General features: G+C 36.5%; 1 protein-coding gene across 1 annotated transcript in view; it reads left to right on the top strand.

The window, feature by feature from the left end:
* The window catches only part of Tenm3 (teneurin transmembrane protein 3), a 325,821-nt gene that overhangs the window by 176,014 nt on the left and 131,828 nt on the right, over nt 1–17,979 (top strand). The window lies entirely within an intron of this gene.

Raw genomic sequence — 17,979 nt, 5'->3', positions numbered from 1 at the left:
TTCCCTAAATACTTGCTTTAAGAATTTTATTTATGATGCACATCCAGAAAGTGGTTTTAAAAAACTGTCAAATGAAAAACTGTCTGCAAGTTTAGAACATTCATGAGTACTCTATTAATCTATTCTGGGGGGAAAAAAGGGCATTGCTCATGTTTCAAAAGACGTTTGGAGGTAAAGGTCATGTTCCCTATTTGATTACCAAAGAGGTCAACATATTGAATTTTCACGATTGAATTGAGAATAGATATTACTCTGAGACCCTCTTATGCTTTTTAAACATGTTATCCTACAGTGCATTCAGGAATAATTCTATTTTTAGCTGCTTTATTATTTCTAAAGCAAATAGTATTGTTGATAATTTTTTTAAAGAAAAATCATAAGACATAGGAAATCAGTGATTCATTTGTGCTTCCAGTGAGTAAATATTTCAAAAGAAGACCCTAATACAGGTCTCCTTATTCAATGTCTAGAAATTTTTCTTCTGTTATAAGGTATTTTTTTCTAATAAGATTAAAGGATTTGCTAATGGTGTATAGGATAATAACTAACTGAATGATAAAATGAGAATTTTCTTGCTTTTAAATTCTCTTTTGTATGTGTTTATGTCATGAGGAAAGCTTGGTATATGTTGCAGTTTCTTAGACAGCTTTCTTTTATCATTTATTTTTTAAACAAATAAAGGGTGATTTTGTTGGCAACTTTTCTACCTAGATTTTAATAACACTTGATATTTTGTGCCATTTATTTTTATTGTTGCCTTTCATTTATATCAAAAGATTCTCATTTTGCTTTAAGGCAATACTATTTAATTTCCTTTGTTAAAGGGAAAGGCATAAAACTTTGGCCAATCATTGCAAAGAAAATATGTTTTAATGTTTAAATATGTTTATATATTATATATATACAAGGTATACTTATATAGATATGTATATATAGACATATATATATATATATATATCATTCACTGCTTGAGAAGCTGGAAATCTTTTCTTCTAGGTCTCTTAATTGCATGTGTGTGTGTGTGTGTGTGTGTGTGTGTGTGTGTGTGTGTGTTGAAACAGTCTTGCTGTATAGCTCAGGCTAGACTGAAACTTGTAACTCTCTTACCTCAACCTCAACATTCAGAATTCTGGGCTTACAGAAATGCAACACTGTGCCAAACTAGATCCTTCATATTTTCATTAACTTCATTTCTAGTGTTAATAAGCAAACTGCATAATGTACTTACTAAGCCTATGTAACTTCCATAGAACTTATAAATTGGACCAATTCATATTAGTTCAGCCATTCCAAATAATTACAAATTTTATTATTATATTCTGTTTTTAGAGTAAAAATTTTTTCCTTGCTTTTTGTTTTCTCAGACTAGTTCTTTATGGGCTGGGAAAAGTATCACATAAAGAGAAGCAATGCATGTATAAAGTAGAAAAGTGGGCCATTTATTTTTAGGTGAGGAGATGAGACCACCAAAGGCAGAAGCAAGCTGGCACTGTGCACAAGTCTCCAGGGGACATGAGCAGAAGCCTACAGCTTCCTGCCTTGTTTGCTATGAAACACATTACTACGACTGTCTCCCAAGTAATCATTAATAATAGTAAAGATGTGTTTCATAGGTAAGACAACGTACTCTCCAAGTGATCCCAGATGAACTGGGAACCACTGTGATGCTGGCTTCCTAAGACTCTGTCCTCCCCTCATGAGTGGCAACATGACAGAACCTGTCATCTGACCTGGACAGGCCAAGGTGACCTGGCCAGTTACCATTACCTGCTAGGTGTGGGGACATAGATTCACACTGTCTCTCACATGTCTAAGAACCAGATGTTGAATGGATGATGGTTGAGGTCACAAACCACGTGAATTCCTTTGTTCAGAGTTCTGAAGGGTGATTCGTATGGTTTCGAGTTTCCTGTTCAACATAACATTATTCACACTCGTATGTGTCCATGTGGGTACATATTCATACTCTCAATATCCACAAATCATTCTCTCTCTCACAGAAGTTCTCCTTAGAGGAGAACTGAATTATTTTGAAGAGGTTGTTTTTCTGGACTTTTTCATATTTTTCATACATTTTGTGAAGTCATTAATGCTTACAAACATTCGTTACATAAAAGTAGCATGCAAACTGGGTGTCTATGGCTCTGCTTGTAATCCTGGCTAATTAGAAGACTGACATCTGAAAGAGCATGGTTCAAATCCAGCTCCAGACAGGAAAGACCTTAAGACTCTTCTCCTATTAACCACCAAAAAGCCAGAAATGGAAATATGGTTCAAGTGGTAGAACACCAAGTCTTGAGCAAAAAGCTAAGAGCACCCAAGCTGTAAATTCAAGCTCCAGTACACACACACACACACACACACACACACACACACACACACACACACACACAGATGGATGCACATAGGATGTTGCTTTAAAGCAACCTGGAAAGACTGGCATTTGGAGGAAGACTTAGTGCTACACGCCTTTAATGAGCTTCAGCCTAAGGGATTTCAATGGCAAAGCTGCTCATAAATGTCACCAATGAGTCCTCTGTTACATACCTTTCATGATAGTGGCAAACTCCCCAGTATTTTGGCAAAGAAGGAGCTTTGTACGAAATAAGTTCTTACACCAACCATAGTCTTTAATGTTGCCAACTGTTAACCTCAGCAGTCTAATGACTGGTTCCTTTGGGCAGCTGATAGGGATGGGTTGACATGTTCTCTCTGTTAGACTGGAGAACGATTGCCTCTTTCAGTCACTGAGCAGCCCATCTGAAACAAGAGAAAACTAATGAAACTTTAGGAGAATCACTGTGTTAGAAATGCTAACTTCATTCCTTTGGTGTCCTCAGAAAGCCTTGGCTTTCCTAAGCAGCATCTGTAGGTATCTCCTCCTATAGCTACACAGTCAGGAAAGAACACATATAATAAGTTCCAAAGACAGAATCTGTTAGTAGTGTCATTTATCAAAGAATATGAAGAACCTATAAGCAAAACGCAATCCTTATTCTCATCAAGCCATATAGATAATCGGTATGATTCAGTAGTTGAGATTTACAGGTATGCCCCACTATGGTTGGTTCATTAATGACATCATTCCAAAATGGGGGGAAATGGAGGGAAAGGACAAATGTAATGTATTGACAGCCATTCCTCTCTCCTTCTTCCCCAACTCCTTCCCACCCTTCACGCTTCCCCCAGGTCTGTTCATTCATAAGGACTGTTATTTCAGAATGTCGTATTTTAATTCTCAAAGTAGCTTTCTATATCATTAGTTTTGCTGCATATGAAAGTATCCTCTGGAGGCTGAGAATGTGGCTTAGGGGTGGAGTGCTTGCCTAGCATGCATGAAGCCTTAGGCTCGATTCCTCAATACCATATACACAGAAAAAGCTGGAAGTGGCACTGTGGCTCAAGTGGTAGAGTGCTAACCTTGAGCAAAAGAGGCTTAGGGACAGTGCCTAGGCCCTGAGTTCAAGCCCTAGGACTGGCAAAGAAATATAATACATATATTATATATATATATGTATCCTTGACAAAGAGTATAATTTTCTTTCTCTTAATGATAACAAGAGAACCATAGCTGGGAAAGCTTTCAAAGGAAATACTGATTTTAAAATTACCATTTTGGGGTCAGCAAGGTATAGACTGTTGAAATAATATTAGACTTAAAAGTTAATAACAAATAATAATGAATTTGAATGCCAAAATATTGCCTAGCACATTCCGTCAACATGTATATAAACACAGCAGGAAATCCAAAACAAAAGCTAATTTATGGAAAACTATGTATTCCTAATGACAGTTTAGACCAGTAGGGGTCCAAGTTACAAACTGCAATCTTTACATGAGATGCTTTCATTTTACATAAAAAACGTGGTAGCACTCTGGAAGTATGTATCCAATCAAATCATTGCCCTATATTTAAGAGTATTTTTCTTATTTTTTTTCTGAAAAACCTAAAAATTCTACATGTACATCTATGTATTTATATATTCATGAAACTGAAGCCAAACAATAAAAATAATCTGCTCTCAGAATTCAAGATACTCAAGTAATCATATGTGCAAAAATGATAATGTTACCCCAGCAAGGCAGTTTTAAAAGTAAAAATGAAGGAACAATATGTGCATTCTAATCTATTGACCTCTTATCTTTCTTGATGCCAGTTTTTTTTTAGTGCCCAGTAATTTAACCTAAATACTTGTATTTCAAAATATATTGAAAGCTGGCCACTGGGGGTGAAACCTGTAATCCTACCTACTCAGTAGGCTGAGATCTGAGGATCATGGTTTGTAGTCAGCCTGGGCAGACAAGTCCACATGAGACTCTTATCTCTAATTAACCACTCAAACACTTGAAGTGGTACTGTGGCTCAAATGGTAGAGCACTAGCCTTGAGCAAAAACAGGTCCATGGACAGACCCAGACCCTGAGTGTAAGCCCCACAACTGACAAAAAAAAAATAAAAAAATATATTAACATATCCTAGAGTATAAACTTGGAAGAGATCTTGGAGATCAGTAATGAAAACTTTTCAGAATTTTACATAAATATGATTTCAGCCTCAGAAAAATTGAGATATTTGCTAATGTAGCTGGCTAGAGCCAGAATTAACAAAAGGCTTACAAGGCACCACAATCTGCTGAAAATGATCTTAACTATAAAGGCTCTAATTCTGATGTTATTTTTCCTGTAACTTCTCTTAAAAGGTTCTTGTTCTTTGTCGTACTGGGATTGAACTCAGAGTCTCAGGCTTGCTAGGCAAGTGCTCTACCATTTCTATCTTTTGCTTCTGAGTTTGTTTTTCATATAGAGTCTTAAGCTCTTGCTTGGATCTAGGCTTGAACCACAGTCTGGCCCCAGTAGTTGAGATTTAAAGGTATACTCCACCATAGCTGGCTTGTTAGGAGGTTCTAAATGACTCTTTGCCAGATGATTGGTTTTGTGTATTGGGGTACACCATAATTGATATGAGGTGAATTACAGGTTAAGGAAACTCTAGACAATAGTAGACTTAGGTGAACTCTCCAGGTTTTGGAGACTAAATATGACTGGATGACTGCATTACATATTTTCTAAATTATATTTTAAGGTAAGTTATTCTTTTTTTTTCTCTTTTTTGCCAGTCCTGAGGCTTGAACTCAGGGCCTGGGCACTGTCGCTGAGCTACTTTTGCTCAAGGCTAGCACTCTGCCACTTCCAACTTTTTCTGTGAAGTTTATTGGAGAGAAGAGTCTCACAGACTTTTTTTTTTTTTTTCTGCCTGAGCTAGCTTTGGACTGCAATCCTCAGATCTCAGCCTCCTAAGTAACTAGGATCACAGGCTCACCACGCTGGTGAGCCACCAGCGCCCGGTTTGAGTAGTTTTTTTTTTTTTTTTTTTAAATCCCAAATTAGTTCCCATTTTCTCTGCTACTTTCTATCTTCATGAGGATGTTTGCTTGATCTGGCGATACTAGGCAGCATTTAGGCAATCATCGCAGACCTGCTAACTGCTGTATTGTGTTGCCAGAACCTTCCAGTGTTCTCCTTAGGGCTCTGGTGACATAAAAAGCACTCAGGTAACTGATGGCAAGAGCGCCTGCTTTGCTGGGCTCCTCACAGCACCCCCTGTAATTTGCTCCATGGTTCTGGGAGGTTGCTGGACTCTGTCGCCCGCTGTCCCCAGAGATAAGATCAAAATTTGGCCTCCGTTTCTTATACATATATCTAAAAATGGCACTCAATTTGCTGGTAGTGGTATATAATTTTCTTTAATTACACCTTGTTGGTTTCCAAATGTTCCACATGCTGGCTTGTAAGTGTCAAACCAACACAGACTAGTTGAAAACAGTGGCATGCCCTCTGTTTATAGGGCCCTGAGTTCTTTTCATCTCCATCCACCTTGAAAAAGAAAAAGAATCTATGTGCAATTTCTCTCACTTGAATGGCCTTGGATTCGGGAAGAAAATCTCCTTGTAAAATTTCACTGATATATTATCTTGATTCATAAGTTTGTTTCCACTTATTATTTACTGCAATGGCTTTTTAAAAATGTCTTAAGAGGTCACAGAATGAATATTTCTTAATTATATGAAAGATATTTAAATTTTCCACATGTAATTTTATTCTAAGAATGCCATGAAGCAGCCTAGAAAGCTACAGGGTAGGTATAGAGCCGACTGTATGGCTGTAAACTATTGACAGTTTAACAGCAATGTAAGTTGATATTGTGATTTTTTTTGAATCATTAACGTCGGTGGTAGTATAAATGATATGATATTTAATTTTGTAGCAATATATGTCAGATGTTGCAACTCAAAAGTGGCCTTAATTAGTGGGAACCATCCTGGAAATCTGGGTTTCTCCGCTCTCATGAAAAACAGAAGCTTCACTAGATGTCATCAGAGGCTCCTGACTCTGGCACAGTAAATTCTTCTACTATTCACCGCAAGTTCTTAGGAAGCCATTGGAGTACAATGACCCAGGCTTCCAAGATTAAGCAAAATACTAAAACACTGGAAGTACATGCTAAGTTTTCCCCTTAACTATCCTCTCTTGTTCCTACACCTAAAATCCCTGCATTCATTATTACCTTGCTTCCAAACATCATACTCCTATCTTCCATGGCAGTATCTTTTTTTTTCAAACTCCTGGCCACAAAGATCCACTTCTACTTCTTCAGAACTAAGTAAAATAATGCAAAGTGCTTTGGTAATACAGAAGAGTTACTAAATCTAGGGAGATTTCATCATGAATTCAGATGCTGGTGAGATTTCCCCAGGCAGAGGTTTGAGTGAGGCATCTCGGAAGCCAGGAGTTAAAGGAATGGAGTTACCTGAGGTAAGAAAATTAGGAGCATGATTTAGGTGGTGTATACACATATATATATTCGCCTCCTGGGGGCTGCAAGATGAGGTATCTGGCCATATATTGATGACTATGTCTTAGAGATGCCCTGTGGGAAGATAACTGGCAACTCTTTGTGGGATGGCTTGCAAGATGGAAGAGCATCTGATTTGAAGAAATGGAGCCTCTCCTCTCCCAAGCTCCAATTCAGCAGACAGTACATAAAACTGAAGTACTAACTGGAAGGTAAAAACCTTAGTGAAACATAAAGAAGAGAAAACTAGAAGAACCAAAGAACCAGGAATGATCGTGGAAAGAGTGGGAAAATTAGGTGAGCAAGGGAAAAGCCCTTTTATATAACAAGCTTTATAAATGCCTGTCCACATGTATTTATTCACGTGTGTTTTTACATTTACATTTCAGAAGATAAAACTAAATTTTTTAGATAGACATGAGGGCCCAAATAGGGGTGCAATGATGAAAGCATAACAAATTCAAAGAGGAAAGCTATTGCTACAACTGATTGGATGGGAGGAGGGGGAAGAAGGAAAGTTAAAGATTCATAGCCTGCATTTGGGGGGAACTAATAATTGTGACATCTACTGTGGAACATTGCTACAAATCTTTATTTCATTTTATAACAAATCTATTAAGTCATTACTCATGCTCTGAAAGGGAAGAAACCAGAAGTTCAAAAGCTATTTACCCAAGGTCACTCAGTAATCCATAGGACTCTGATTCATCCCAGGACTGACTTCATTACCCAGGATGAAGTGACATAATACATCCATAAAGAACAGAAAGCAAAATAGTTAAGAGGATAGGCTTAAGATTTTACATTACAGGAAGGAATAGGAGAAACTCTAGGGCTCCTTGGCACAGGCTGAAATTTTCTTAATGGAAACCCAGAAACACAACAAATCAAAGAAAGGTTGGACAAATGGGATTGCATGAAATTGCAGAGCTTCTGCATAGTGAAGGACATAGCTAGCAAGATCAATGGAAAGCCCACGGATTGGGAGAAGATCTTCACTTGCCATACAACTGACAAGGGTCTCATATCTAAAATAGAACTCAAAAAACTAAATCCTCCAACAACAAATCCTCAAAGAAACAAGTGCCCCATTAATAAGTGATCTAAAGATTTAAAGAGAGACTTCTCTGAAGAGGAACTAAGAATGGCCAATAGACACATGAAGAAGTGCTCAACTTCTCTAGCCATAAAAGAAATACAAGTCAAAACAACATTGAGATTCCACTTCACCCCAGTTAGAATGGCTAGAATAAAAAAAAACTAATAACAACAGATGCTGGAGGGGATGTGGCCAAAAGGGAACCCTACTGCATTGTTGGTGGGAGTGTAAACTTGTTTAACCACTTTGGAAAACAGTATGGAGGTTCCTCAAAAGACTACACATAGAGCTTTCCTATGACCCAGCAATCCCACTTTTGGGCATTTACCCAAACAATCACAAACAAGGCAATACTACCAGCACAACTATGTTTATCATAGCTAAGATATGGAACCACCCCAGATGCCACTCAGTAGATGAATGGGTCAAGAAAATGTGGTCTATCTATACAATGGAATTCTATTCCTCCATCAGAAAGAATGACATTGCACCATTTGTTAGGAAATGGAAAGACTTGGAAAAAATTGTATTAAGTGAAGTAAACCAGGCCCAAAGAAACATAGGTCCTGTGGTTTCCCTTATTTGCAATAACTAGTATATGTCTGAGTCTATATATGTCTAAGACAAGCAGAAAAGGTCAAAAAGTATGTACATGTGACCATATAAGATGATGCTAAATGAAATGAACCCCAAGATAGGGACACAAGAGATTTTATCTTTGTTGCTGTTGTTTTTAATGTACTTATAATATACTATGTGATTTTTTTGTTTCTTTTGAATATTCTTCCCCCATGGTATAACCCCTGTTTTCATTGTATTTGATTCCTGTGCCCTGCATCTTGTATATATGTTTTTCTGGTTTGGAGAGGGGAAGGAAAATAACAAAAAGCTGAAATAAGGATATAGGTTGACCTATTGTAACAATGAGAGTACTAGACACTATATTGAAAATGAACTTTACAACTTTGGGGGAAGGGACAAGTTGGGGAGGTAGGAAGGGAAGGAATGGTAGGGGAAAAACAAAGGAGGGGGTAACAATGCTGGATAGGAAATGTACTCATTACCTTGCTCATGTAACTGTAACCCCTCTGTACAGTATCTTTACAATAATATATTAAAAATAAATGATAGCTTTGAGAAAAAAATTGAGATTTTATGTATAGGATTTTATTTTTAATAAAAGGATTTTTATTATTTTATGATTTATAGGAGGTATATAAAATCTGAAATGTGGGTTAGTCCCTAAAAGAAGTTTTGATTATAGGCATATATTTGAAAGTCTTCCATCCAACTGGAGTTGAACATGGTAGTCATGAAAGCAGTTGAGAGGAAAGAACTCAGGGAGAGACTTCAGTGAATAGCTTCAATTGGGGGGACACATAGAAGTAGAAGATGGTTAATTCAGTAAGAGTAAGTGATAAATAGTCAAAAGGATCCCTAACAATATCAGTGGCTAAATTAGTTAATGGTAACATACTGGATTACCTCCAGCTTTAGTATTTTAAAAGAACAAGCATTTATTGTCTTGAATTTTCTATGCGTCATAAAATCTGGTCCCAGCTTCCCTGGATGCCTCTACCTTAAGCTCTATTAAGGTAGTATTCAGCTAGGCCTGAAGTCTCATCTGAAGGCTCAATGGGTGCTAGAGGAATCTGCTTCCCAGCTCAAACCCAAGGTTTTGGCAGGCATGACTCTCAACACATGGGCTTCTCCGTACATATAATGTGTTCTTCTAAAACATTATATGACAGCTAGTTTTCCCCATGGCCAGCAGTGCAAGAAAGAGATCGAGCAACATTTAAAATAGAAACTCAAGTCTTTGCAACCTAAGCTCAGAAAATGCATTCCATCATGTCCACCATATGCTTTTACTTACAAGCTAGTCACTAAATCAAGCTTACGGTAAAGGAGAGGGCAGTTATATAAAGGTGTGTGCATGAGGAGATCGGGATTATTTGGAGCCATTTTAGAGGCATCTTACTACCATGCCTTCACACAATGGCGTGTCTCTTGTTTAAGTTATTTATGTCATTCTGGTTCTTGTCAAGGAGTTGTCTCACTCAAAGACACAGAGATGCTGCTCAGCATCTTTTCTCGGTCATTGCTTGGAATGCAATAAATTTCATATAGGTTCTTGAATTTTCCTTCCATAAATGATACATGCAAGTTGAAGCCACATTTCTTGGTCTAAGGTAAAGTTATAAGGCTTCAAAGCAGCAAGAATGAAGATGTTTGCTATCTGAAATGCTTGTGAATTGCCCTTAGGACTTCCATACTAGAATTCAGAAACAACAGAAATAGTAGTCAGGAGCTGGGCAGTTTAAGGACAGGTGGCTTATGTTGACAGTTACTGATGAAGTGTGAACTGAATGAAGGTTAACCAGCTACTGGATCTGGCAATTTAAATACAAAGTTAGAAGGAGAGAGTGAGAAGTCTTTGGTAGAAGGAAGGAATGTAAATAATAGTGAAGAGAAAGTAAGGATTATTTGCTAAGAAAATGTCAGCAACATAAACACCATTGTCGTGTCTTCTTTCGAGAGTTGTGGCAGCAAATGGAAGGAAATTCTAAAGTAATTTGAAGGGGAAAAAATGAAGAGTTACTTTTAAATCCTCATTCTGTAATGGAGCATGGCATTTACACAAAATTCTGTGCAATCTGCACACCCTGCTAATGTTGTTTGGAGCATCTTTATCTAAATCATTCATAAACATGCTTAATTGTATTAACAAAAACATAACACAAAAGCTACCAGCTTAACACTTTAAAGTATACAGTCTATAGTATGAAGTTTATTTACTTTGTTGTGCAACAAATCACCAAAACATTTATATAACAGAAGACTGAAATTCTATACTCATTAAACAACTCTTCTTTCTCCCCCTCCCCTAGACCCTACTAGCTAAGTTCTACTTTGTTTCCCTGACTTTGAAACATTTAGGTAGTCCAGACTAGTGGAATCATACAGTATTTGTCTTTTTGTGACTAGCTTAGTTCATTTCACATAATGTCCTCAAAGCTTACCCATGCATGCTGGAAAGGACTGCTGGATCATACAGTCATTCTGTTTTCATTTTTAAGCATTCACCGCACTATTTTTCCATAGAGGTTGCAACAATTTGCATTCTTACTAAAAGTATACAAAGGTTGTCCACACCCTTACCAAAAAAAACAAGCATGTTTTTAATTTACAAATCAGCTTAGGAGGGCTATTGTATAACCATCATCAACACCATGCATCAATTTGTTTAATTATACTGAGATTTACACTCATCACCTGAAGAAAGTTTTGTGTCTTCCCTTTTCTCCCTCATGATGGAGTTCTTTGTCATTCTTCTGCATTGCATCTTAACTCTGTGTTTTATGCTTTAATTAATTCTAGTTATTTCATGGGGCTGTGAGCTTGTAGGGTGGGTTAGGAAAAGTAAACACATGTGTTAGCTGGATTACTTTTTATTAGCTCACTTTGGTTATGGGGGGGCAGATTTCATTATTACATTTCCACATATGTTTAAAATATATTTCAATCAATTTTACCCTTTCTATCACCCACCATTCCTCTCTTTTCCCTTCCTCAAACCATTTCAATATGTCTCATTTTTATATTTTTATACTTGTATACAATCTACTTTGACCATATTTATTAGATAAATTGCTTTTAAATATTTTCATTCAAGCATCATATACATCTAGAAAAGCATACTAGAGCCTAGCATGGTAGTTCTACTCCTGTAATCCCAACTACACTGGAAGTAGATTCAGGATCACCTTTTTATGAGACCGGACTCTAGCAGTGGTTCACTCATTTACGTTGCTGAGTCGAGTCCATTGTAAGCCTACACTAAAGTTTATCAATTCCACTACTCACATTTCCCAGAAGGTTGTTTCTAATCTACAGCCATTATAAATAATGCTCTGTAAACATGCTTTTCTGAAAGTGTTTGTGCTTGTCTCTCTATTAGATAGGTAGACAGACTTTTATAGATCAACAGGAAATTTAACCATCACTTCTATTATTTTTTAATATGAGAAAATACATTCTAAGTCCAGCCAATTTATAAATGATTTTACAAAACACAACCCATGACAGTTGGTAAAATTCTTGTGTTTAGAAGCCAATTTTAACATATGGACAACTGCTGATCCACATTTGCCACTCTAAAAAGATAAATTAACAATGTATGTTAAAAATGGTAAAAAAAAAAAAAATTCTTTCATGTGGAGAGAAATTAAAACCATTTAAATTCAGAGCAATTCTGATAAGCAGTAAAACATGACAGTGGAGAAATAGGAATCCTGAAATTCAGATCAGTGGTGGCATCATATGGTCTCTTGATTACATTTACTTTACAAAGACATCAGGTCAGTCATTGACTCTGCTGACTACTTTCATCCCACACACCAGATTTCACATTCCTTGTCACACAGTATCTTAGGAAATAATAGGCATTTGGTATTTTAAAACACAAAAATCATACTGAATAGACACTGCTATCATTTATAAACTCCATTCTGCTTTGGATAATATTTTGGATATGAATCTGCACTTGCACGTAATAATATCATCTACAAGTACACAGGAATGACAATATAAAATGATAAAACATGATATCAGAATTATTTAAAGATTATATCTATGTGAATACTATTTCTAGAACTTTAGACTTCACAAGTGTGGTATTTACATACAAAACCCATTTATTTTTATTCATACAAAATTTTTTTGGTCGGTCATGGGGCTTGAACTCAGGGTCTGGTTGCTATCCCTGAGCATTATCTCAAGGCCAGCACCCTACCACGTTAAGCCACAGCACCACTTCCAGTTTTCTGGAGATTGGAGATTAAGAGTCTCACAGACTTATCTTCCAAGGCTGGCTTAGAACTACAATCCTCAGATCTCAGCCTCCCGAGTAGCTGGGATTATAGACATGAGGCCACTGGTGCCCAGCTCTAGTCATGCAACTTTTAAATGACCATTTTTATAAATCTTGAGATTAATGTTTTGAAACATTACAGAATAATGAAAAAGTATCTCATGGAAAAACTGTGTAAATAGCACACAGATATTACCTGTTAATATCCCTGACATCCCACACTGCCTCTGCTTTCCCTTTCCTTGATGTAGCAGAGAAGCATTTGTAGCCTGAGGTCTCTCAAAGGTTTCCTTTCACCTATTTCTGTAGGATGATTCACACTCCATTACCCTCTGGTCAAACAGACAGGGGTGTAGTCCTGTGCCTTTGTCATCAGGAGGTCTAGATATAAGGCCAAGATCTATGGCCTACAAGCTTGGAACCTTATATTCTTTATATCAAAGACCCTCTATTTTGTCAGCTTTTAAATGAAGAAAAGTAAATAGTAGCTATTCTATGGAGAGTTTGTGAGACTTACATAAGATGGAGCGCGTAGTGGTGTTCACTGTACCATTTCTTTCATTTAAAAACTTATATAGTGATGTCCTGACACCAGTTTAAGAAAACGTCATGATAGAGAATGCCAGATATTACACCTACCGCATACCAGCTCCCCTAAGCTTTCCTTCCAGAAGGATGAGGAACTGAGCAGAGCACAGAGCTTCTGCTACACCTGTTTGCTCTCCTTATACCCCTTATTGGGATATGCATGGACCCAAGATCCTTGATAGTGTCTTTGAAGAATATCACCAAATACTTTCCCACAGGTTCAAATCTGCTTTCCAGCTTAGGACTGAAGAACTTAGATTTTTCTGTTTGCATATGTATTTTATTTAGCTAATTTTCCCTTTATTTGCTTGCCAAGATATCCCATGTAGTTTTATTACACCACAGCTCAGAAATTTCTGGAGTATTCATGATTTCCTTTGTATTTGCTGCCCCCTCTTCTCTCATTAACCCTATCAATTGGTAAACACCAAAGTGTTTACCAATCTTGAGTGGTACATAAGTAACCAGAGTTTTACCAAATACCAAACACCAACAATATCTATTTTGTTGAAGATATCTTCAGACCAAACAACTTGTTGTTTTCTATTTCTAATGAAGTATTAAAAAAAAAGATATAACCTTATTGGGCATGATTTTTATTATGTAGCATCTTAAGTAGAACCAGAATCCCATCTTATTGAAATTGTTTGAAATAATATATATATATATATATGTATATATATATATATATATATATATATATATATATATATATATATAAAAGAAATCTGTTGCCCATCTGGCAAAAAAATAAAATAAAATAAAATAGCTCTTTTAATACAAGCCTTGTATGATGTCTTAATATTTCACATCTGTGCACAATCCTGTGAATTTTCTCTACCCTTCAAAATCTATTAAAACCAATAATTTAAGCAAATTGCTAATTCGAGAAGACTTCTTACGTTAAAAGATCACAATGATGATAAATTATTTAGCATGGAGATTTTGGCCCTATTGGAATTCAGGGACTTCTTGACTTAAAAAGGGATAACATCCCAAGAAACCCATTGGAGATTCAAGATGCTGGAAGTTGGAAATGCTTTTGCTACGCCTAAACCCCCACACATCCTGTTGAGCAGCACATGCTCTTTTACTGTGTGCTTTATGGCTGAAAAAGAGCTGTTATTCTGTATCCCAGCATTGGGAGAAAATATCTCAACCACGTATTTTCTAGTCAGAATAAAAAAAAAAAGATTCAAAATCAAAGTAGGGTTTCTACTGAACATGTATTGCTTTCCCACCATGTTGATGTTGAAAAATTGGAGGTCAAACCATTCTAAGCCAGAGACAGTCTATTGATGGTTGCTCTGCCCAAGTATGTCCAGTGAAGCTTTATTGTTTGCAGAGTTAGCTCCCCTTATTTTGTGCAAAACTGCTAAATATCTCAAACCTTGAAAAATGTATGGCATGATCAATGTTTAGAAAGTTCCTGACATTTTGCCACTCAAACATTATGTAATTTAATGCAAAGTGACACACGAAGTTATACCTCTTAATGGGATGACAACTTAAAAATGCAAGAATTCTAAAACTTATACTTTAAGCAATGAGTTTAAGTGGAATTTTTGGCACACTAAACAGGAAGTACAAACATATACATTTGTTACAAACATGCATCATACACATCTGTTTACTATCTGTCTTATTATGGCAAGCTGTTATATTAGATGTTATTAACAAAAGACTATGGGACTAGTAATCAAATACCCTAAAATTAATAAATTTTTAATTCAATCATATGTAGCAATCATACTCTTTCACCCAGCTGTTTTTTAAATAAGTTTTTAATTGTGAAAATACTGTACAGAGGGGTTACAGTTACATGAGCAAGGTAATGAGTACATTTCTTATCAAACTTTGTTTTTCCCCTACCATCCCTTCCCTCCCACCTCAACTACACTCTCCCCTTTCCCCCTCCCCCCCAGTCTAAATTATAATGTTCATTTTTCAACATAGTGTCTTATACATCTCATAGCTGTTTTTATACATTAAAGAAACCATTATTAACAATATGCTTTCATTCTTAGTCATTTGTATATCTGCTTTATATTTTTTCTTTCTTTAAATTACTATAGTATCTGCAACATATTTTCTTAGAGTTTAAATTTTCAAAAAGATGGGCTGGGAAGGCAGCTCAGTAGTAGAGCGCTTGCCTGCATGCATGAAGCTCTGGGTTTGATCCCTCAGCACCACACAAGCAGAAAAAGCTGGAAGTGGTGCTGTGGCTCAAGTGGTAGCACACTAGTCTTGAGCTGAAGAGTTGAGGGACAGCACCCAGGCCCAGAGTTCAGGCCCCATGAACAGCAAAAAAAATAAAAATAAATTTTTAAAAAAAGCTAAAGGACAGTCCCCAGGTCCTGATTTTGAGCCCAAGTAGTGGCACAAAAAAGTAAAAAATAAAATTTAAAAAAAAAATATTGTTTAATACTTAAGACCTACATAGGTTTTAGGCACTGTGTCCTTAAGCCATATTTTCAAATCACACCAAAAAGTGAACTGAAAAAGGTCTCATGAAAGACTCTCAAAGGCACTCAATTTAGGTTAGTTTCCTCCACCTGAGTGAGGAGAAGGAATTTTAAAGTGGGCAAAGAGTGTTGTAGACAAAACAGGCGCTTACTGAAAGGGTACCTAGTCGGATCGGATGAGTTCAGTAATCTGGAGGCTAGAAGAATTAAATGAAACACCTATATAGTAAAAACTGCATCTCTGCATGTCAGATAAACTTCATATAATCTGTCCAGAATTTCACATCCTTATGGTAATTTTAGCAAGGTTTAATTTTAAGTAACCCTACCTAATGTTTAACAATGCTTTGTCAAAGATTAACTCCTAGACTAAGGACTAAACAAGTCTATTTCTACAGCCTTTGCTCTTTATTCTGTGCCAAGTTACCTTCGTTAACTGCATCTAAAAATGCTTTTTAAATGCTTATATGTCATTCTCATCTCTATTATAAACTCTGATCTATAGTGAACAATGCATGGTCAAAAGTTCTTTCTTGTTCTTCCCCCACAGTATAACCCCTGCTTTCACTGTATTTCATGTCAGTATAATTTGTGGAGGGGAAGGGGAAAAACAAATTGTTTAAACAGGGATACAGGTGGACCCATTGCAACAATGAGATGTACAAGTCGTTATGTCAAAAACTAACTTTACAGCCTTGGTGGGAGGGGCAGGGGGAGGATTAGGGAGGTGGGTGGGGGAGGATGGGAAGGGATGGGAAGGGGAAACAAAGGAGGAGGCTACAATGCTTGATAAGAAATGTACTCGTTATCTTGCCTATGTAATTGTAACCCATCTGTACAGTATTTTCACAATAAGAAAAAAAGTTCTTTCTTGTCATATTCCTGCCCACCATGGCATCTCTATGGATAATTATTTCTCCTTGAGAAATAATTTGTAAACTACATTCTGTAGAGCACAGATGAATGTTTAGCAATTATTAATGGGTAATATGCTACTGATATGTTCTTCAGAATATTTTAAATCCGTTAGGAAAAAACAATAATAAATTTTAATTATATTACATATATAGGTATAGCATTATATCACAGAGTCACTTACTCTTCTAATCACATTTTCTGAATATTTAAATAAAGAAAATTAGTAAGCAATAAAACTTTAATGCATGTATGTTATCTCTAAATTTATAACATTGCCCTTCCCACACCAAAAACACAGGAATCACCGACCACATGCATGTTGTTTGATTTTTGCCATTACTGAATTGTCATAAATTCAAAAACTACTCACCCTAAACTTAAGATACTTCACTTTTATTACCTGCTACGCATCTGAATCCATGTTGATCATTTCTTTTTTTTTATTTTTTTATTGTGAAAATACTGTACAGAGGGGTTACAATTACATGGGCAAGATAATGAGTGCATTTCTTATCAAGCATTGTAGCCTCCTCCTTTGTTTCCCCTTCCTCCATCCCTTCCCATCCTCCCCCTGCCCCCCTACCCCCCGCACCAAAGTTGTAAAGTTCATTTTCGACATAACGACTTGTACTTCTCATTGTTGCAATGGGTCCACCTGTATCCCTATTTTTTTTAATTTTTTATTGTAAAGATAATATACAGAGGGTTACAGTTACATGAGCAAGGTAATGAGTACACTTCCTATTGAGCATTGTTACCCCCTCCATTGTTTTCCCCCTACCATCCCTTCCCTCCCTACCTTCCCCGAGGTTCTTTTTATTTAAGTTGTGATTAAATGATTACATAATTTCCCAAATTTCACAGTATTGTGGAATAATGATGCTCATTTAAAGTCACAAGTTCATTCTAACTTTCCTGGAGCAAATTGTCTATCACAGTCTATAACATATAACGATGTACACATATACACCATACATGTGATCAGCAGCATGGGGATATTTAGTAGTGGTTCGACCAGATGAGTGGAAGGTCTTTGTTTCTTAAGTCCTGTTAATTTGGTCATAACCATGCTGATCATTTCTTATACCAACAAATTCCCCTAGGAAACCAGTTTTGGCTTTTTTGTCATATCTGGAATGCACAGCATCCGTCTAGGGAGGACATGTATGTGGATGTGTGACAGA

This window comes from Dipodomys spectabilis, unplaced genomic scaffold (genome assembly GCF_019054845.1).
Source record: "Dipodomys spectabilis isolate Male_0828 unplaced genomic scaffold, ASM1905484v1 ptg000009l, whole genome shotgun sequence".
Classification (NCBI taxonomy): domain Eukaryota; kingdom Metazoa; phylum Chordata; class Mammalia; order Rodentia; family Heteromyidae; genus Dipodomys; species Dipodomys spectabilis.
This window is presented reverse-complemented; position numbering and strand designations above follow the sequence as displayed.